General features: G+C 47.7%; 1 protein-coding gene and 1 non-coding gene across 2 annotated transcripts in view; one reads left to right on the top strand and one right to left on the bottom strand.

Annotated features, from left to right (window-relative positions):
- ATP10A (ATPase phospholipid transporting 10A (putative)) overlaps window positions 1–22,203 on the top strand; it is a 180,544-nt gene that overhangs the window by 14,504 nt on the left and 143,837 nt on the right. The window lies entirely within an intron of this gene.
- Window positions 4,869–4,971, bottom strand: LOC128067172 (U6 spliceosomal RNA). The gene has a single exon (XR_008201373.1). It is a non-coding gene; the product is annotated as a U6 spliceosomal RNA (small nuclear RNA).

Genomic DNA, 22,203 nt, shown 5'->3' with positions numbered 1-22,203 from the left:
TTTGCGTGCTTCTCTGACAGCTAGAGAAAAGCAAGTTCAGGAGAGTTTAGTTTGGGTTCCAAGTTCTCTCCTTTGTCTTGGGACTCTTGGTGGCGTCGGTCAGCCTGCAGATGGAGACAGGGCACGGCACACGCCCGTGGATCTGTCCTGAGCTGCCCAGCCTTCCTGTCCTGCCAGCCTCCTTTGGGTGGTGCCAAGAGGCAGGGTCCCATCCAGACAGTGAGCGGGCCGAGGAGGGTGTCCCGGGCGTGCAGAGGGCGCGGCCCCTTCCCAGTCCCGCTGTTCTTCCAGCACCGGGCAGATACTCAGACGGGCCTCGCCCCTCACCCTCGGCCAAGTGGGAAGTCATTTTCATTTCAGTCACAGAATCCATCCACTCTCTCTGACCTAGTTGTCTTCAGGCCCGGTGGCTCAGGAAACCTGTTACTGAGAAAGCTCGAAGTGAATCTGAGGCAGACACAGAGCAGGTGGAGAGTGAGCCAGGACGGAGGCAGTGTCCTTTAGGGATGCTCTCAGCTTTCGCCTTTCTGAGCAAAGAGGCCATCTGCAAACGCGTCCAAGCGGTTTGTTGTCTCTTCATTTGACAGCCTCAGGGTGCGCATGGCGTGTGTCTGCTTTCTGAAACAGTACTTGTATTAAACAGCATGGTAGTTTAGTAGATATGCCTTGCTTCTCGTGACTAATTGGTGATTGCCTGGGCCCTCACCTTTCATACTGCAGTTACCATTCTTTTATTTTCTGTCTATATTTTGCTGTGATACATCTTAGTCAGATCAGATGAGTGTTTTTTTTTAAGAAAGAAAAACTGTTGCTGTAAGTGGGGTTGACAGTCTGGCTCACTCCGTTGGTCTGGCTGCTGTGCTGCCGTCGCTGCAGGCCGCCCCGCGCCCACGCTCTGGCCCTTCACCCTGGCCGAGCCTGGGCTCTGCCGCAGGACGGTCCTCTGCTTCTGTGCACACTCCCTGGGGTGCCCTGCTTCTGGCCTGACTGTCCCCTCTGCCTCATCGATTCCTCTGTGCCTTCACGGGAGCTCCTGCACAGTGCTGCGGGCAGGGGGGCGCCCCGAGTGTGTCATTCTTGGCTCTGATCCCAGTCACCGCGAGGGGTGACATCCCTCCTTTTCGGGCCTTTGCTATCCTTGTCTCTTTATTGACCGTATGCAGAAGCCTTGACATCGGGGCCTTGCACCCTATGAGGGCGATGACTCCTCTGGACCAGCCAGTTCCTAGAGCGAGAGACTGGCCTGTGAGTCTGTGTTTTGTATGCAAAGTAACAATCTAGAGCCCACACCCTACACGCCCTTTTTCAGATTAACCATTGATTTATTTGACTCTGGCCCACAGGGTCTCGGTTGCCTGGTGTCTGGGACCTTTCCTGGCGGTGCACCGACGCTCTGATCACGGCATGCGGCTTTAGCTGCTCCACGACATTTGGGATCTTAGTTCCCTGACGAGGCATCAAACCTGCATCCCTTGCATTGCAAGGTGGATTCTTAGCCACTGGACCACCAAGGAGTCCCTCTGCACACCCTGTTATCAGGCTGCCATGCTCAGGGCCACCAGCCTGGTAGCAGACGGCTGGGGACCTACGCCCCAGAGCCAGTGATGTTGTTCTGGAGCTTGGTTACCCTGCCTGGCTCTGCCCTTCCCACGGAAACCACAGTGAAAGGCTCTTGCCTGTGTTTCCCCCTCGCTCTTCTGCCTCTTGACTTCCCCAGTGCTTTCCCCACGTCTCCTCCTCTTGGGAACTGTGAGAGATAAAGTCCTTTTTCACTGGCAGTGTCTCCTGGCCCACTGGCCTCCACACCTGAATAGCAGTGACCCTGCCTTAAAGCCTGTCTCCTTGCAGCCACTGTCTCTGGCCCCCTTTAACTTCCTTGTCATGTGCGCTTGACTTCTTCTCCTTAAATCCTTACTCCTGCTCGGTCCCCACCTCTCCCGTGGTCTCCCTCTTGGAACCTCTTGGTAAATCCCAACATTACCTGCACCAGTGTGCTGAGCTGCAGCTCTGGCCCCTGTGTGGAGGCTACCGGTCCGCACTTGTAGCCCCAACCCCGGCCCTGTCCCCACCCTGGCCCTTTTCTGCAGGGCATGGGGAGCGCTACCCGCTGCTGCTCTTCGCCCGTGCAGCAGGGGCCCCTGCTCTGTGCCCTGCCTCCCTGCACGTGCTCTGCCCTGCTCTTGGGGCAGGTTGGGCGGCAGCCAGGCCTCTCCGTCCTTGCAGTGCTGCAGTGACGGGGCCTCAGCATCTCTGACCTGACGAGTGGACTACTCCTCAGGATACCCGAGTATCTTCACAATAAATGCCTGTTGGTAGAATAACAGCCCCCTTGAGATGCATACATCCTGATCCCCAGAATCTAGGCTACATGGTGCAAGAGAATGAAGGTAGGTTGCAGATGTAATTAAGGTTGCGAATTGGCTAACCTTAGGATGCGGAGAGTCTTTCTGATTATTAGGGTGAGCCCTTAGTCTCATCACCAGTCCTTAAAGGTACTGTAGAAGGAGAGGGCAGGGAGCTGCAGTGTTTGAGGGACCCGACTTGCTGCTGTTCACTTTGACGATGGAGGGGGGAGCCCCGGCTTGAAGAGGTAGGTGGCCTCTGGGGGCTGGAAACGCAAAGGCACTGTGCCTGCCTTGCCCTCCTGCTGGAGCACAGCCCTCCCAAGACTGTGGTTTTGTCCCCGTAAGACCCAGGTCAGACTCCTGACCTCTCGAACTGTAAGATAACACTCTGGTGTTGATTTAGGCCACTGAGTCCTGGTGATTTGTCACAGCAGCCACAGGAAATGAATGCATTTCTGTGGACGAGAGGATCTGGCAAACATCAGGTTCTTGAACCATAGCCTTTTGTGTCTTGCTGTTGATTTATCTAGTTTCAGGTAAAAACATCTGTAGCCATTTGAATCACTGAGAATATCTGAGAATCCCACATTTGCTGACTGTGGCATGAAGACATGGTAGAATGGAAAATACGTATTTACTTATTTTTTCAGTTGAAATATTTAGTGATAAGACATTACACATGTCTCTAGCACTGTATACTTTTCAGAGATTTTATGAATTTGTGTGGGAAGTTGCCACCCAGCCCTGGCAGTGCAGTACTGGTAAATTCTTCAATGACACTCTGAGGAAATGGTAGCCCCGAGGGCGAGGTCTTGGCTCAGAGAGGGTACACCTTGGGGGTGGGACAGATGGCCCTGGATCCCAGGTGGCGCTACCAAGGGCCACTGGCAACGTGCTACCCTATGTGAGCGTCCAGCGCCACCTTCATCTTGTGTAGGGTATGGATCAGGCTGCAGTTGTTTAGTTATTTCAGGTTTTTGAGAAAGTGTCAGAAACCAGAGAGTTATCCTGACATATGCCAGGACCCAGAATTTACCAAGGGTTAATGACCAAGAGCATGTATGCTTTTTTAGAAAAGTTTAAGTGTTGTAATGGACATTCTTTTTAATGTAACTGGTTCATTTGAGCAGTAATCTCCAAACATTTTTGATCTCACACCCTTATAAGTAGCAAACACTTGTCTGTGTGTACGGAAGGTAAACTTATTAATGTATAAATCATAGACAGGCAATGCAACGCATGAATACATAGATGAATGGATATATAGTAGTAAGGTAAAGAGCAATTACAATAGAAACTGTGGTATTCTTTGCCCCCAGTGACGGTGTGCTTTTGTGCATGAGCGCTGCCTGGAGTTTCCTCATGTGGCTTCCTGTCTGTCTTAGTTCACTTGAGAGTATTACATGCGTTCAGATGTGCAGCCCAGTTTATTCTTGGGATTCCTCACATTTATCGAGGGCCATTGAGGGAGCTTCAAAGAGCCTCAGGCCCCACAGAAGGACAGTCCATCTGTGAATGCTGTGGGGTCTGTGGTGGTTGTGGCCCATGAAATGCTGGGTGTCTGGCCTCGTCCACTTCCTGGGGTGCAGACGGCTTGCCAGGTGCCACTGGGCCGTCTGAGCCATGCTGCTCGGGCACCAGCCACCTGCCCTCCGGTGTTCTCTTTTCTGTGCTTTACCTTTAAAAAGCGCTTTTATTGTGATGAAATACATACAACATTTATCGTTTTAACCATTTCTGAGTGTACAGTTCAGTGGCGTTGATTACATTCACGTTGTTGTGTGACCGTCGTTACTACCTGCAGAAATTTTTTGTCTTCCCAAGCTGAAATTCTTCTCATTAAACAATAACTCATTCCTGCCTCCTGCAGCCCTTGTAGCCCACCAGTCTACTTTCTGTCTCTTTGACCTCTCATGACTGAAATCATACAGTGTTTGTCCTTTGTGTCTGGCTTAATTCACTTTGGCGTAATGTCTTCAGGATTCATCCACACTGTGGCACATATCAGAACACCCTTGCTTTCGGAGGCTGAGTGATATTGAGGGGCTATGTGTAGGCCCCATGGTGTTCTTTCATTCAGCTGGTTGGGTTGCTGCTACCTGTAGGTTTTTGTGAGTAATGCTGCTGTACACATGGCTGTATAAGGATGTGCTTGAGCATCTCGTGCTTGACTTCCATGGGGGCAGTTTGCATGGATTTCGTTTGGATGCCCCGGTTTCCCGTGGTTGTTTGCATGTATTCAGTGTGGTGCAGTCGGGGTAGCACGAGCAGCAGGCCTTTTTCCCAATAGGTTTTGGGTGCTCCTGTGAGCTAAGGAGACCGCTTCAGCCCCTGACCTTCAGGGGGTGCTCCCACAGCCGGGTCTCCAGGAGCCTGACCCACGTGTCCACAGCACACTTGTCTGCCCACAGCGCACCTGCAGGCTTGGGGTGCTGCTGCCAGCTTGCCCTGGGTCCAGTGTTTCCTCTTGCTTCTGTCGCCTGAATATCATCATACCCTTTATCTTTCTTTTTTTTTAATTAAAAAGAAATGGAATGCTTCACAGAGTTGCATGTCATCCTTGTGCAGGGGCCATGCTGATCTCCTCTGGTCATCCCAGTTTTAGTATATGTGCCGAGGTGAGAGCCTGCCTTTTATCTTTGAGCTCGAGAACCCTCTCTGCTGCAGGGGGCTCTGCCTGCTGCCCTGCACAGCTGAGGGCTGGCTGCAGCACAGGTCACTGTTGCTGCTTCGCGGGGCGCCGTCTGCCGTCGGCGTGAGAAGGGCCTGCTGACTTCACAGGCTTGAGTGGGCCTAGCCGCCTTTGCCACCCGTCTCACTCCGCTTCTCTCTACTGGTGTTCAGTATCTCTACCTGTTTACAATGGTTCCCTGAGGTCAGAAACCGGGCGTCGTACAGCTCCTGAGAATCACCGGCCAAGGTCTTGCTCGCTGAGTCCCACTCCATCACGTGGAGGTCCCCCACCTCCCTGCATTGGGGGCTTTCTCCTGGGTCACTTTTGCCCCTTTGAAGGGGCCCTTATTCTGGACTGTGTCCCTTTTGGTCAGATCAGAGGCTTGTAGTGACTGGTGCCTGGAGAAAGGCGGGGAGAGCCCAGTGGACCTGCAATCTCGCTGAAGACAGGGAGGAGCTAAGATTGACCTGTGTCCGAGAGGCCATCATACCATCCCTGCGCGGTTCCGTGTCTTGTTTTACAGATGGGCTAAGCCCGTCCCCAGAGGAGGAGGCTGCGGGCCCACAGCGCTGGTGGCTTCGCTGCAGGAGCGGGGCCCGCGTGCCTGCCCTGTCCTCACGCGTCGCCCTGCGGGGCGGTCAGGCCTGGACAGGGAGCCCTGCCCGCAATAAGAGTCCGGGGAGTAGGGGGCGTGGTGAGCGGATGGTGGGCTGTGCCGGCAAACTCACTAAGTGATTGTGAAGCCCCCCTGAAAGAGATTGCTTTTAACCTTCTTTAACTAATAAGTAACTTCTCACTTTACCTACCTCTCCAAAGTTTTTAGAAACATAAGTGTTTTTTAAAAAGAGAACAGCTTATTTTCCTTTTTGATTACCTAAGAAATTAATATATCCCTTTGAAAATAGGACATCATAAAAACAAATATATTAGGGATGTGGATGGGTAGAAAAATATCTCTTAAGCTTCATTACCCTCATCAGGACCCCCAGTTTAGACCCTAAAAGTTCTATCATAATTTAACTTGAAGTTGGAGTTTATTAATCCTCCTTTTTGTAGAGGGTCCAGCTGGCTAGAGGTGGGATGTACAGAGAAACTGAGATTTCTTTTATCTCAAGGTCATTTTCACTGAATGGAAAATTCTCTCCATATTTGAAAGCATTCAAATTGTAATGTTATGACATGCGACCGATGGGAAATAGTAAACATGATGTCAATGTGTGTGACAAAGGCGTTTTTGATCCCTGTGCGCTCTGTGTCATTTATCTCTCACATTTTAGTGCCTTCATTTCATTTGAGTGGCAGGAAAGTCAGGTGTCACCCTTGCGGTGGGCTTTATCATAGTTTGGCAGAGGGAGTTACATTGTTGTTTTAGACAGATGCTTCAAAACCGTGCTTTAAGGCCCAAGGATGGAGGAGATAAGTGAAAAGGAGACTCCAGCCCTTTCTGGTAGTGTCCCTTGAGTGCTTGTGAGTTTAGAGTTTCTGGTATCAACTAGAAAGGGCATCCAGAAATCGCTTCTGGAATTCGTGGGTCTGGGGTAGGAGCTGTGGCCTTGATGTGGCTGCCTCTGAGAGCTCAGACCTGGGAGTGTCATGTGGGGGGCCCGGCACCTATCTTTGTTTGGGAGGTGAGTTCTTCTTGAACATCCTCGAAGGGCCTTTTCTACTGTGGATGCCAGCATGAGATCTGAGTAGATGGGGACCTATGGGGTCAGGGCTTAGGGAAGCATGTTCAAAGAAGCTATCTTCATTCACAGCTGCCTAAAAGAGCTGATGTGCACGCACATGTGTGTGTGCACAGGTGCACGCTTGTGTGTATTTGTTGTCATAGGCGCAAGAAGGGCCTGCTGACTTCACAGGCCTTGAGTGGGCCTAGCCCACTCACTGAATTTTCCATTCAGTGAAAATGACCTTGAGATAAAAGAAATCTCAGTTTCTCTGTACATCCCACCTCTAGCCAGCTGGACCCTCTACAAAAAGGAGGATTAATAAACTCCAACTTCAAGTTAAATTATGATAGAACTTTTAGGGTCTAAACTGGGGGTCCTGATGAGGGTAATGAAGCTTAAGAGATATTTTTCTACCCATCCACATCCCTAACATATTTGTTTTTATGATGTCCTATTTTCAAAGGGATATATTAATTTCTTAGGTAATCAGAAAGGAAAATAAGCTGTTCTCTTTTTAAAAAACACTTATGTTTCTAAAAACTTTGGAGAGGTAGGTAAGGTGAGAAGTTACTTATTAGTAAAAGAAGGTTAAAAGCAAATGTTACACATACCCCCCTGAGCTGCTGGGATAGAAAGGAGCATCTCTTTTCTGCACCGCATCTGGGCACTGAGTTGGGAACATCAGTCTATGTAGCTGCAAAGTTCATCAGCTTCTTAGAGAAGGTATTCCCTTCCCTGCCATTTAATTGCTTTTCTGTCTGCTCAGTTGGAAGAGAGTTTCCTTCTTTCTCCAGTTTTCTGTTCTGAAATAGATGTCTGCAAAGGCGTGGCCCACTGGACTTCTCTCCACGTGCTGATGTGGGGGTGGGTGGTGAGGAATGACTTGGATGCTTGGGCCGCACTGAGGGCTGACGTGGCTGGGGGCGGGCCTTCTGCCCCTCAGGTTCACACCTGCTCTCTGGCGTGAGTGTGGAGCGGGGTGTGTGAACAAGAGTTTGCACAGTTTTACTTTGTACCTCCACTCCAACTTTAAACTGGCACCTCCTGCAGCTGTTTAGAGTACTAGATTTTGAAATTCTGGATGGTAGAGGAAGGCAATTTTAAGAGTTAAATAAAACTACTTGATAATAGAGTTAGACTTTAGCTGTAAAAGAGACCTTATAAAATCAGAGATGACGTTTGTGTCTGAGGCCTTAAAGATTATTGACAATTATATACATAGATTATGTAAATTCTGTTCATTACAATATGAAAATGATGTATTTCTTATAGAAATATCCCCCCAATACAACTAAATTGATGTTTTAGTTTCTCACTGTTCATTAATTATGAAAAAAAAAATTGAAAACCAGAGACTTCTGGTTCCAGAACAAGATGGTGTGGATTCACTTTTCCTAACTCATCTCCTGCAACCAAATCCTGGAAATAATTCAACAGACAACAGTCAAAGAACACTAGGAGCTGAAAGAAGGCAGACTGGCTGGGGACCTAAGAGCTTGAAGAATGGGAATCCTCAGTGAATTCTCCAGGTCTCCCTTTTATTGCCCATGTACTTCAGCCTGGGCATGGAGATTCCTGTAACCAGAACTGCCAACAAGTATAGACAAAGTGGAAAAGGCTCTGTTTGCCCAAAGGTAAGCCCAGTGGACACCTAAGTGAGCCCCATCCCATACAAGGCACATGAAGGCACTGAAGGTGCCTACCGGAGCAGTGTTGGCATAGCTCGGGATGCCCTGCTCTTTACCTAGTCGTATAAGGAGAGCCAGGCTACTCACCCACACCAGTGGGAATCAACCCAGCGAGGCCCTTCCACTCCCTTATCCCACATCAAAAATCCCAGAGTTAGCATCTTACCCACAGTGAAATACTGATGCCTCCCCTCCAAAGAATGAGGACAAGAATGTCTGCTTCAACACTATTACTTGATACAGTACTAAAAGTTCTTGACACTGCAGTAAGATTCAAGAAGCAAAATGCATACAGGTTGGAAAGAAATAATAAAACTTAATTTGCAGAAAATGTAATTACCTATATAGAAAATACTAAGGAATATACTACCAAATGGGATGAGGTCAATCCTTATCCCAGATCCCAACAAGGGTAGTAGTAAAGAATGTGCTTACCATTGGACAGTTGTACTCATCTCCCGTGCTAGTAAGGTTTACTTAAAATGTTGCATGCTAGGGTTCAGGATTATGCAAACCAAAAAATTCCAGATGTCCAAGCTGGATTTAGAAAAGGAAGAGGAACTAGAGATCAAATTCAGTATTTGCTGGATCATAGAGAAAGCTAGGGAATTCCAGAAAAACATCTACCTCTGTTTCACTGACTATGCCAAAGCTTTTGACTGTGTAATAATAAACTGTGGAATGCTCTTAAAGAGATGGGAATAAAAGACCACCTTACCTGTCTCCTGAGAAACATGTATGTGGGTCAAGAAGCAACAGTGAGAACCCTGATGAAACACAGAACAACTGACTGGCTCAAGACTGAGAAAGGAGTACCACAGGGCTGACTGCCATCACCAGTTTGTTTATATGCTGAGCTCATCATGAGAAGTGCCAGGCTGAATAAGTTACAAGCTGGAATCAATATAGGCAGGAAAACCATCAACAACCTCAGATATGTGGATGATACCACTATAATGGCAGAAAGAGAAGACTAACTAAAGAGCCTCTTGATGAGGGTGAAGGAGGAGAGTAAAAGAGCCAGCTTAAAACTAAATGTTAAAACAACAACAACAACAACAACAGCCAAGATCATGGCATCTGGTCCCATTGCTTCATGGCAAGTAGAGGGGGAGAAGGTGGAAGTAGTGACAGATTTCCTCGTCTTGGACTGTAGAATCACTGTGGATGGTGACTGCAGCCATGAAATGAGGAGACGTTTGCTTCTTGACAGGAAAGCCACGACAAACCTAGACAGTGTGCTGAAAAGCAGAGACATTGCTCTGTTGACAAAGGTCTGTATAGTCAAGACTATAGTCTTCCAGTGTCACAAACAGCTGTGAGAGCTGGATCATAAAGGAAGCGGAGCACTGAGGAACTGATGCCTTTGAACTATGGTGATGGAAAAGACTCCTGAGAGTTTCTTGGACAGCAAAGAGATGAAACCGGTCAATCTTAAGGGAAATCCACCCTGAATACTCATTGGAAGGGCTGATGCTGAAGCTGAAACTCCAGTATTTTGGTCGTCTGATGAGAACAGCTGACTCCTTGGAAAAGTCTCTCATGCTGGGAAAGATTGAGGGCCGAAGAAGAGGGCATCAGAGGATGAGATGGTTGGATGGCATCACCAATGCAATGGACATGAACTTGAGCAAACTTTGGGAGATGGGACAGAGAGGCCTGCTGTGCTGCAGTCCATGGGGTCACAAAGAGTTGGTCATGACTGAGCGACTGACAAGGAAAACAATATTACCAAAACCAAATCAAACCAAACCCAACAAACAACAAAACGGTGTCTTAGAACTAATAAAGGAGCTCATGAAGATTGCAGCATATAAGATAAACATACACAAATCAATTATATTTCTACATACTGACCATGAACAAATCATAAGCACAATACCATTTATAATTTCTCCACAAAGAAAAGGAAATGCTTTGATATAAATTTAACAAAGGTCATACAAGATCTGTATGCTAAAAACTGCAGAGTGCTAATGAAAGAAATGAAAAGAGATCTGGGTAAATGTGGAGACCATTCATGCTCATGAATTGAAGGAAGCACCATAATAGAGATAGCAGTTATAGCTACATTTATCTTTAGATTTAACACAATTCCTATCAAAATATCAGTCAAGTTTTTGTAGACATGAGCAAGCTTATTCTGATAAAAACCAGGTTGTAGAATAGCCAGGACAGTTTTGCAAAAGAATAAAATGGGAAGAATTCACTCTTCCCAATATCACTGTTTGGTATAGAGCTACAGAATTCAAGATAGTTTGGTATTGGCAAAGCGATAGTCACCAAAGGAACAGAGTAGAGATCTCAGAAATAAACTGACACAAATTAATTAATTTTTGACAAAGAACCAAAAGCAATTCAATGGAGGAAGTACAGCCTTTTAAGAAATTGTGTAAGAACAATTCAATAGGCATAGGTGAAAAAAAAAAAAAGAAAGGAAAAAACTCTGAGATTGCCTTATATGTCAGGCAACAATTTACTCCAAAACAGTCATAGATTTAAATGTGATACTGTAAAACTTCCAGAAGAAAATATTTAAAAAAATTTTTTTCAGTACCTAGGACTAGGCACAAAATTCTTGGACTTGATACCAGGAGCATCATCCATAAAAGGAGAAGTTGATAAATTGGACCTCATCAAAATTAAAAACATTTGCTGTGAGAAAGACCCTGTTAAGAAAAAAGGAAGACAGATTACAGACTGTGAGAGAATGTTTGCAGATCACATACTCAACAAAGCACTTGTGTTCAGAATACACGAACTCCAAAAATTGAACGTTAAAAAATCTGATTTGAAAGTGGGCAGAACTTGAGGAGATATTTCACTGGAGAAGATATGCAGATGGCAGTAATGCACATGGAGCAGATACCACATGGAAAATATTCAGCATTGTCAGATAATAGAGAAATGCACATTCAGACCACCAGGAGACATTATTCAGACCACCAGACTGCACATCTGCCAGAGTGGCAAAAACAAAAATGGTGATAGCACCAAATGTTGCCACAGATGTGGAGAAACTGGATCTCTCAAATATTGCTGGTGGGATTGTAAAATACACCCACTTTGGGAAATAGCTCTTAAAACCATAAATAGAATTTCTTTATGATCCCATTTCTCTTGGGCACTTACCCCAGAGAAATGAGAGCTTATTTTCACACAGAAACCTGTACACAAGTGTACCTAACAGCTTTATTCATAATAGTCCAAACTGGAAATAACCCAGATGTTTAGTGAGTGAATATTTAAATTGTGTTCCATCCACACCTTGGAATGCTACTCAGCAATAAAATGGAATGAACTATTCATACATAACTACTTGAAAGGGCCTCAAGAACATTTTATGGAGTGCAAAAAGCTGATTTCAGAAGGAAACATGCTGCACGACCCCATTTATGCACCATTTGTCGAATAACATAATTATGGAACAGATTAGAGGTTGTCAGGGTTAGGAATGGGGAGGGTCTGTGTGACTACAAAGAGGTAGCTTGAGGGAGTCTGGTGTCTTGATGTGTTTGTAAGAGGTTACGATTGGAAAATCACACGGAAGTACTCATACACCCACCAGAGGACTTAAAAGTGGTAAAACCTGCATAAGCTCTGTAGGTTATACCCTTGTCAGTTTCCTCGTTCCGGTGTTGTGTTCTGGTTATGCAGGAACGCAGGCTCTTAACATGAGGAGGCTGACTGAACTGGGCTCGGGCCCTCCATCTACATTTCTTTGCAACTTCTTGTGACTCTAATATTAATATTAAGATAAAAAGTTTGAAAATGATCATTTTGTTATTAAGTACTATGATTATTGAATATGGAAAGGAGACACAGAAATTCAGGCCCTGTCCCTCGGTTGCTCTGCCGCGGCAGGGGAGTGGGGGACGTGCTGCCTCCTCCTGGTGGTGTCCGGCAGTGCGCGTCCCAAAGGAGATGGAGCGCCGGGGGATCAGCTTCTCTGACAGGTGTGCATACAACTGTATACCACTTGTGAATAACTAATAAATTTGGGCTTCCCTGACAGTTCAGTTGGTAAAGAATCCTCCTTCAATGCAGGAGACCCCTGTTCGATTCCTGGGTTGGGAAGATCCCCTGGGGAAGCAATAGGCTACCCACTTCAGGATTCTTGGGCTTCCCTGTGGTTCAGCTGGTAAAGAAGCCACCTGCAATGCGGGAGGCCTGGGTTCGATCCCTGGGCTGGGAAGATCCCCTGGAGAAGGGAAAGGCTGCCCACTCCAGTATTCTGGCCTGGAGAATTCCCTGGACTATATAGTCCATGGGGTCACAAAGAGTTGGACACGACTGAGAGACTTGCAGTTTCACTTTTCAAGGACAAAGAATCTTGCTCTTATTCCAGACCTAACTTTGAGGTGACTTAGTTCTCTGGTTAGAAGAAAAATATAAAACACTTAGGGCTATTAGCTTCAATTAATGCCTGGAAATAGCTCCTAGGATTTTATCTCAGTGCCCTCTTATCTTACTGTTATGAGTAATTCAGATAATGCCATTGGAAGGGATGTATTAATGCACACACCCTGGATTTGCTTATTAACCCTGTCTCAGTCCTGGGGGTGTCCCCACCATTTGCCTTTGAGATCACGATTGTGACAGGATATTGAGGGACAGCCAGTGTCTTCTAGAAAGAATGGGTCTTGGATAAAAACATACCGTTTGTCACAGTTGGCACCTAAGTAAATACACATTTTTAACATATATACTGCAGAGGAATACTACACTGCTTGGGATGTTCCTAAAATTAATAGCTTTCAGCCAGAGACATTCACTCCCAAGAGACAAGACATCCTGAACAGGGGCTGGTGTTTTGCAGTCCTGTGGAAAGGGGAGAAAGTTCTCAATGGGAAATGCCTCCCAAAGCACCTTGATTGCTAACTGTAAAGAAAGGCTACTTCTAGAACATCTTGGAGGCCTGCCCAGCATTTCCCTGTTTGCTCAGTGGAAATAGGTTTTAAGGATGTGTTGTATCATTAATTAAGATATCATTAATTAAGAGTATTAACTCTCAAAGGGACGCTTCCTTGAAGAGGCCACAAGGGACACCATTGCAGAGGCATTTAAAGCTGCAGAAAGTTGAAACTTGATCTGTGTTTTAGTAACAACCCCTGTTGTTGGATTAATAAGATTATCTGGAGGGGGAGGGAGGGATTGGGAATTTGGGATTAGCAGATGCAAACCATTATATATTAAATGGATAAATAGCAAGATCCTACTGTATAGCAGATGTTGTTGTTGTCCAGTTGCCCGGTCGTGTCCGACTCTGTGATCCTGTGGACTGCAGCATGCCAGGCCTCTCCCTCCCTCACCATCTCCTGACGTTTGCCCAAGTTCATGTTCATTGCATCAGTGATGCCATCCAGCCATCTCATCCTCTGATGCCCTCTTCTCCTTCTGCCCTCAATCTTTCCCGGCATCATGGACTTTTCTAATGAGTCAGCTGTTCACATCAGATGACCAAAATACTGGAGTTTTAACTTCAGCATCAGCCCTTCCAATGAGTATTCAGGGTTTATTTCCCTTAAGATTGACTGGAGGAGGGAATGGCAAACCTCCCCAGTGTACTTGCCATAAGAACCTCATAAACTGTATAAAAGGACTATATAGAAAAGGGAACTATATTCAGCATCCTGTGATAAACCATAATGGAAAAAATAGGAAAAAGTATATATATTATATATATATTTATTTATTTATATATAAGTATAACTCAATCACCTTCTGTACAGCAGAAATTAACACATTATTAATCAACTATACTTCAATAAAGTAATTTTTAAATTTGTGCTAGAATGGAGATTGAAGGGCAGCCTTGAGCACAGAGCTGAGCCCTGAGGCTCTTTGGAACACTGTATCATTTGGTTCAAGCCAGAGCTGCCTTGAGCTTTCACACTGTGGCTTGGGAATGTGTCGCCCAACCCAGGCCTGGCTCTGCTGGGGAGTGACTCTGTCACAGGCCTGTTTGGAACTGCCAGTTCCAGGCTCTGGCTCTGGAAGGAAACTGAGGCTTGTGTGGGAGCCGAACTTGTTTGGCGCCCTGGGCATGTATTCCGTGCATGCCTGCTGTGGGCAGCTGACTTGACATGAGAAGAAGAGTGCATTCCAGGTTGTCTGGTAGGCCTCTGAGAGTCTTATCGCTGAGTCATAAGCACTTTGAGTGTGTTGGTTTCATGCTGAGGAATGAGTCTCCCAGTTTCTGTTATGTCTGAATCAGGCCAATTAAGAACCTACCAAACCTCAGGAAAACTGGAATGAAGTGAAAGGACCTTCCATGGGACCAGTTACATGGACCTTGGACGTAGAGTGAAGATGATCTGTCTGCTTCTCTGATGCCTACCCAGGAAATTTAAACATGTGTGCCATCTGGCCTTTGACATCATCAGGGTTCTTCTCTTTTATTGGTTATATCCATCCACCCTTCCCCAAGTAGCATTTTAGTTGTTGTTGTTTGGTTGCTCAGTCGTGTCTGACTCTTTGCGACCCCATGGACTGTAGCACACTAGGCTTCTCTGTCCTTCACTATCTCTCAGGGTTTCTTAAAGTCATGTCCATTGTATCAGTGATGCCATGCAACCATCTCATCCTCTGTCATCCCCTTCTCCTCCTGCCTTCAGTCTTGCCTAGCATCAGGGTCTTTTCCAATGAGTCAGTTCTTCACATCATGTGGGCAAAGTATTGGGGTTTCAGCTTCAGCATCAGTCCTTCCAATGAATATTCAGGACTGATTTCCTTTAGGATTGACTAGCTGGATCTCCTTGCAGTCCAAGGGACTCTCAAGAGTCTTCTCCAACACCACAGTTCAAAAGCATTAATTCTTCGGTGCTCAGCTTTCTTTATAGTCCAACTCTTACATCCATACATGACTACTGAAAAAATCATAGCTTTGACTATACAGACTTCTGTTGGCAAACTGATGTCTCTGCTTTTTAATATGTTGTCTAGGTTTGTCATAGCTTTTCTTCCAAGTAGCAAGCATCTTTTAATTTCATGGCTGCAGTCACCATCCACAGTGATTTGGAGCCCAAGAAAATAAAGTCTGTCACTGTTTCCATTTTTCCCGCCATCTGTTTGTTGTGAAGTGATGGGACCAGATGCCATGATCTTCGTTTTTTGAATGTTGTTTTAAGCCAGCTTTTTCACTCTCCTCTCACTTTCAACAAGAGGCTTTTTTTAGTCCCTCTTTGCTTTCTGCCATAAGGGTGGTGTCATCTGAGGTTATTGATATTTCTCCTGTCAATCTTGATTCCAGCTTGTGCTTCATCCAGCCTGGCATTTTTGCATGATGTACTCTGCATATAAGTTAAATAAGGAGGGTGACAATATACAGTATTGACATACTCCTTTCCCAACTCTGAACCAGTCCGCTGTTCCATGTCTGGTTCTAACTGCTGCTTCTTGACCTGCATACAGGTTTCTCAGGAGGCAAGTAAGGTGGTGTAGTTTTCTAATCTCTTTAGGAATTTTTCACAGTTTGTTGTGATCCACACAGTCAAAGGCTTTAGCATAGTCAGTGAAGCAGAAATAGACTTTTTGCTGGAATTGCCTTGCACTTTCTATGATCCAACGGATGTTGGCCATTTGATCTCTGGTTTCTCTGCCTTTTCTGAATCCAGCTTGTACATCTGGAAGTTCTCAGTTCATGAACTGTTGAAGCCTAGCTTGAAGGATTTGAGCATGACCTTGCTGGCTTGTGAAATGAGTGCAATTGTGAGGTAGTTTGAACATTCTTTGGCATTGCCCTTCTTTGGGACTGGAATGAAAACTGACCTTTTCCAGTCCTGTGGTCAATGCTGGGTTTTTGAAATTTGCTGACCTATTGAGTGCAGCACTTAAACAGCATCATCTTTCAGGATTTGAAAGAGCTCAGCTGGAATTCCATCACCTCCACTAGCTTTGTTCGTAGTGATGCTTCCTAAGGCCCATTTGATTTTGCACTCCAGGATGTCTGGCTCTAGGTGAGTGATCACACCATCGTGGTTGTCCGGGTCATCAATACCTTTTTTGTATAGTTCTTCTGTGTATTCATGTTACTTCTTAATCTCTTCTGCTTCTGTTAGGTCCTTACCATTTCTGTTCTTTATTGCATCTTAGTACTTTTACGTATTTTTCTTACACTCAGTAAATTTTACTTAAGGGTAACTGAATGACAAAATAATTCTTCTCTATAACCACCATTTCTCTGAAAGTTGAAGGCTATTTCATAGCTAAGGAAATTTATCGAAGTTAAAAACCTCAGTATGTTTGAGTTTTTAATATGAGTCTTACATCTGTATACATTAAGTGAGTGAAGTGCATTAATTCATTCAAATTACCTCTCTCAAATCTCTGGGGGGTGGTGAGCCCTCCTGGGGAGACTGTTCAATCACTGGAGAGATGCTTTTTCTGAGTGTGTTTGCTTCCCTAGGTGAATTTTTCCTCTTCTCCACTCCCCCTCTAGTGCCCTGGTTTGCAACCATTGCAAGCGTTGGGTCTCCTGTAAGGATTATCAGTGGAAAACAAGCTTGCTTCCCGCTGGTTTATTCTTCTGATGACAGACTAGAACGAGGTATATCAAGGAAGGCAGTAGCAACTGAAAGGTACTTTCTCTAGAAGGCAGCTGGATCTGTAGTGTTTGCATCCGGAGACATAAGCAGACGCAGTTTTAGCTTGGCTGCATTTGGGGCATAATGACAAAGTGGTGTGGCATGTCACAGAAACACTGGGACAACTTCTGTCGCAGCTATGGCTGGAACCCCCAGAGCAGTAGTTTCAGAGTGTGGTCCCTGGGCCAGCATCGTCGACATCACCTTGGAACTTGTTAGAGGTGCACATCCTAATGCCCTGTCCTCCAGCAGCTGCACCAGACTCGCCATCTGTGTGCTTGGTGCTGCCGCCTGTTGGGTTGGTGCATGGGCACCGGACGCTGGTGCCCTCAGCTGTCTCCTTCCTTCTGACCTCCACACGGCCCAAGGGCAGTGCCCTCGCCAGGCTCTTCCTTCCAAGAGCGTCGTCAGCTAGTTCAGCCTTCCCTGCCCAGCTTACCTCCTGCCCGGCTCCCCTTTTAAGCAGGCCTGCTCTGTGACTCCCCCTTCAGTTTGCCCGAAGCTTGCCCTGCATCCTCAGCTGTTTCCTAGAAGTCCGCCCCGCTCCCCACTACTGACTGGCAGCCGACGTGATTTCCACCCAACTCCCTGTGAAGGTGTGTAGTTCCTAGGTCTTAGAGCTTAAAGAGCAATGCACTTTATGCCTTTCCTTCTTGTCCCTCAAGTCAGCATCATTGTCTGCACGTACAAAGCTCCATTCCAGGCGCTCTGTCGACATGAAGGTGAGACATTGCCCTCTGTCTTTAAGGGCCTTATAGCCAAGCCAGAGGAACAAGTGCTCACAGAGATGGCTTTGTTACCTGTGTGGTTCTTTGCAGGTGACTCTGCCCTCACTCTCCTCCTCTGAGTGTCAGGGATTATGATGGACCAGTTTTCTAGTGTTGCTATGGAGACCAGCTCCTGTGAGCCAATACTTCCAATGTAGGTGAGACAGTTCCTGGCACACATTGGCACTGATTTATTATGTGGTTGTCTGAGAGGAGGGGGACGATGATCAGCCCTGGTGGCACTGCCTGAGAAGACTTCTGGAAGTGGGGTTTGCACGGGGCCTTGAGGTTGTCTCAGTGTTTGAATAGATAGGTTCGAGCTTAATAAAATGTGTCTGAACTTGGTTGTCTCACGTTAGTGATGTCTATAGCGGTTCAGCCGACACCACAAATGTTAAAGGCCGCTTTTTTAATGTTGGCACTGCCACCTCTGTGGTCAGGGCGTATTTCTTTTGCCACCACGCTTACGGGGTTGCTGATTCAGACAACCCTCTGGAGGGAGGTTAGAAAAGGAATAGAATTGGCAGAGGGTGCAAAAAGAGAGGCAGAAGTGAAGTGACGCAGTGGGAAAGGTGGGGCCAGAATAACGTAAGGGGTTTCGGGGAAGAAGGTGAGAAGAGACTGGGAGGGCAGGAGGGTGAGGTGGACTTGAACCCAGGACTCTGGATTGTGCTCATGCCTCAGAGGCTGCACTGATCCCTGCAGCCCAGGAAGCAGCTGCCTGTGCTAGTGACTGAGAACCGTGTCCCTGTCCTGACGCATAGGGTCCACTTTCGGGGCCTGTTGCCCCTGTGGGGATCAAGGAGGCCATGGAAGAGGGGGGCCTCTTTTTATTTATTTTTTAAATTTTGACTGTGAAGTGAAAATAAATGTAGCAGTACTCCACTGGCAACTGACTCTTCAGAAAATTGGGGATCCCACGGGAAAGCCAGCCTGAACTGGCCTTTAGCTGTCCCCGTTGGCTGATGTGAGACTGGAGTTCTGTTCTCTAGAGACACGGCTGTCCCGTCAGTGAGGTCTTAGAGGAGCACAGCTGTCATGCCCGGGTGCTTTGTGCTCTAATTTCCTCTCTCTAGGCATACTAGCGGGTGCCCGTTTTTGTTTTACTTTCAGCTTTACATATAGTGTATGAAAGAGTGACTCTGATGCAAAGGAACTGTGCTTGGAAGAACCCTGGAACCCATGCAAAGTCGTTCCCGTGACTGTGAAACAAGAAATGGAATCTACCCATCTGCAACCTGGGCTATAGAGATGCTGGTGTGCGATCCCCCTGAGGGACCCAGTGTCCCCTCTCTGTGACATCTGTGCCTGCGGAAATGGACTCTGTCCGTCTGGGAAGTGTGCGCGGCTCCGTACTGTGGCTGCGGAGTCCAGACACAAACCGGGTGGCTTAAAACGATGGAAACGCACCCCCTCACACTCCAGGGGCCAGAGGCATGAAACAGAGCTGTTGGCGTGCCGGGCTCCCCCTGGAGCCTCCAGGGAGGGCCTTGCCTCTGCAGTTCCTAGTGGCTGCCGGCCATCCCTGGTTTGCCTGTTTTGTAGCTGCACAGCTGCAGCTTCTGTCTTCATCTTACCAGGGCTGTCTTCTCCCCGGGTGAGTCTCTGTGTCTTTGTTTCCTTTACAAAGGGTAGCAGTCAGTGGATCCGTGCCCACCCTATTCCAGTGTGGCCTCATGTCAACTTACAAAGACCCTATTTCCAGATAACGTCAGGCTCTGAGGTTCTGCGTGGACGTGGCTTTGAGAACACTGTTTATTGCAGCGTAATTGCCATAGTCACTCACTGACACTTGTAAGTCTCTGTGGGCACAGTTTGTTGGTTTTTGTTTTTAAAGGATTCCATCTGAGTGATGGAATGTGTGAGTGCTTTGTCACTCAGTCATATTCAACTCTTGGCAACCCTATGGACTGTAGCCTGCCAGGGCCCACTGTCCATGGGATTCTCCAGGCAAGGATACGGGAGTGGGGAGCCATTCCCTTTCCCAGGGGATCTTCCCAATCCAGGGACTGAACCTGGGTCTCCTGCCTTGCAGGTGGATTCTTTACCTTCTGAGCCACCGGGGAAGCCCTTGGGTGGTGAATAATGAGTTGTGAAGAGCTGAGTGTGGTGTGGCTCTTTGGAGATCCCTGCTGGTGCTTGTATTCCGGGTCTTCACCTGAGCAGGCCGTGAGGCGGTGCCTTCAGGCGCCTCTGTCAGTGCAGGGAGAGTCTGCCTCACAGTTCTTGGCTCCCCGCACCTGGCACCGTGCCTGGCATGTCATATGGCTCGGAGCTTGTAGATAAATAGAAACTCAGAAAACGTGGTACTTTAATCCATATGGTATTTGGAAAAAAAATCCTTGAAGACACTCTGATTGCCAAGTATTTCGAGGATGTTGCTGGGTCAGCTTTGCTTTCGCATCCCTACACACTGACGTGTGTTTTTAGAGAACTCCCGAAAGTGGTTCCCTCCCCTGTTAGGAGGTGCCCGCCCACAGCATTCCCTGGGAAAATGTCATCACGGAGATTAACTGTGTCCATGAATAAATCTGGCATTTTTTGGAGGGTGTATAAACACATGGAACTTGCTGCAGTTATAGTCATGACCCAACTGTGTGTAATTGCAGTGAGTACCTTATATGGGCGGGTCCCCACAGCCTGAGCCACAGGCAGCTTTGGAATGAGCTGGGCCTCCAGGGGCGGGGTGGGTGTGGGCAGGGCCTCCAGATGTCCAGACGCCCTGGAGGGTGGTGGGTCCGGCCAAGGATGCAGCCTGTCTTCAGGAAGTAGGGGTGGTGGGCGGGGGAGAGTCTGGTTGCATTTCACTGTGGATTCGTCATGCACCCAGTTACAGTTTTGGCTTCGAGTGACTTTGCTGGATGGTTGGATGCAGGGAGTCTGGCACATGGGGAACCCTTGAAGCTGGAGGAGGGTGGATGCTCCTTTGAGAGCACTGTCAGCCTGGCTCCTTGTTTTCTGGTATCTTTTGTATATCTGAGGAAGTGGATTCCTTAGATTTAAAATGTTGACTCCTGTAAGCTCTTAGATACTGAAGGTCTTACCAGGTGACAAGCTTCCATAACGAATTTTTTCAAAAGCATAAGAGCTGGACCATAAAGAAGGCAGAGCACTGAAGAACTGATGCTTTTGAACTGTGGTGCTGAAGAAGACTGTTGAGAGTCCCTTGGAGTGCCTGGAGATCATACCAGTCCATCCTAAAGAAAATCAACCCTGAATACTCATTGGGAGGACTGATGCTGAAGCTGAAGCTCCAATACGTCGGCCACCTGATGCGAAGAGCCGGTTCATTGGAAAAGACTCTGTTGCTGGGAAAGATTGAAGGCAGGAGGAGAAGGGGACAACAGAGTATGAGATGGTCAGACAATGTCACCAATGCAATGGACATGAACTTGGGCAAACTTGGGGATGGTGGGGGCCAAGGAGGCCTGCTGTGTGCAGTCCATGGGGTCACACAACTTGGCAATTGAACAACAACACTGAAAACAAAAAGAGATACTCTTACAGTGTCTTGCCTTCCTGGGTGTGGGAAAATTACAGACTCAGAGTTCTTAGAGGACCAGGGACCCTCAACCCATGAAGAGAGAAGTGGACAGGTCCCACAGAATGATACCCTTGAGCAGAGCAGAGGTGTGGCGTCTGGGGACGTGTGCTGAGCTAAGGTGACGGAGGATCGGTGCGTGGAGCTGGCACTGCCCATAGGCGCCCCCTCAGCAGCAGTTAAGCCCCTCGGTGCGACTGCGCTGTGGACGGGGAGGGGCTCCCTCGTGCCCCTCTGCGTCATGGGCGGTCCCGGCCCCGCTGGTTTCCCTCTCCGTGCCCCTCACCTGATGGGTGGGTCCTGGGCCCCCCGGGTGCCCCTCTCTGCGCCCCTCACCTGATGGGTGGGTCCCAGCCCCGGGGTTTCCGTCTCCACGCCCCTCACCTGACCTCTTCATCCCCTGACTCAGCCGCCCTCCGCCTCTGTCCTCGGCGCACAGCACACACCCTCCGCCCGGCAGCTCGTCAGTTATGCGTAAAACCTGCCGACCTCGCAGGCTTCTGCGCATAAGCCCCTCACCTCTCCCGCACCCGCACCCGAGGAATCCCTGGCGCCCCCTGCAGCCCTCTCCCCGGCCGCTGCTTCCCCCTCGTGTCATCCCCCACCAACATCTGACCACGCAGCCCGCGTCGGCTTCCAGGCTGGGCCCGCTTCCAGGCTCCAGCATTACGTCCTCGCGGAGCCCTCCTTGCCCCTGCCCCTGCCCTGTTTATCCCGACACCTCTCACTGCGTGCACACGCTGCCTGTCTGGATCTTTGGTGTTTGGTAGCACACCCACCCCACCCCCTCGCCCTGGCCCTTAGAGTGTGAACTCCACAGGGTCCAAAGAAGCAAGAGCTCGGCTGGCCCCTTGAGGGGAATACGCCTGCCTCCCAAAATACAGTGTATTTTAAAGAACAAATAATGGCAGAATGCTCATTAACCATTGCCTC

The sequence above is a fragment of the Budorcas taxicolor genome, chromosome 21, assembly GCF_023091745.1.
Source record: "Budorcas taxicolor isolate Tak-1 chromosome 21, Takin1.1, whole genome shotgun sequence".
Taxonomy (NCBI): domain Eukaryota; kingdom Metazoa; phylum Chordata; class Mammalia; order Artiodactyla; family Bovidae; genus Budorcas; species Budorcas taxicolor.
Note: the sequence above shows the minus strand (reverse complement) of the source record. Positions and strands in the feature narration are given on the sequence as shown.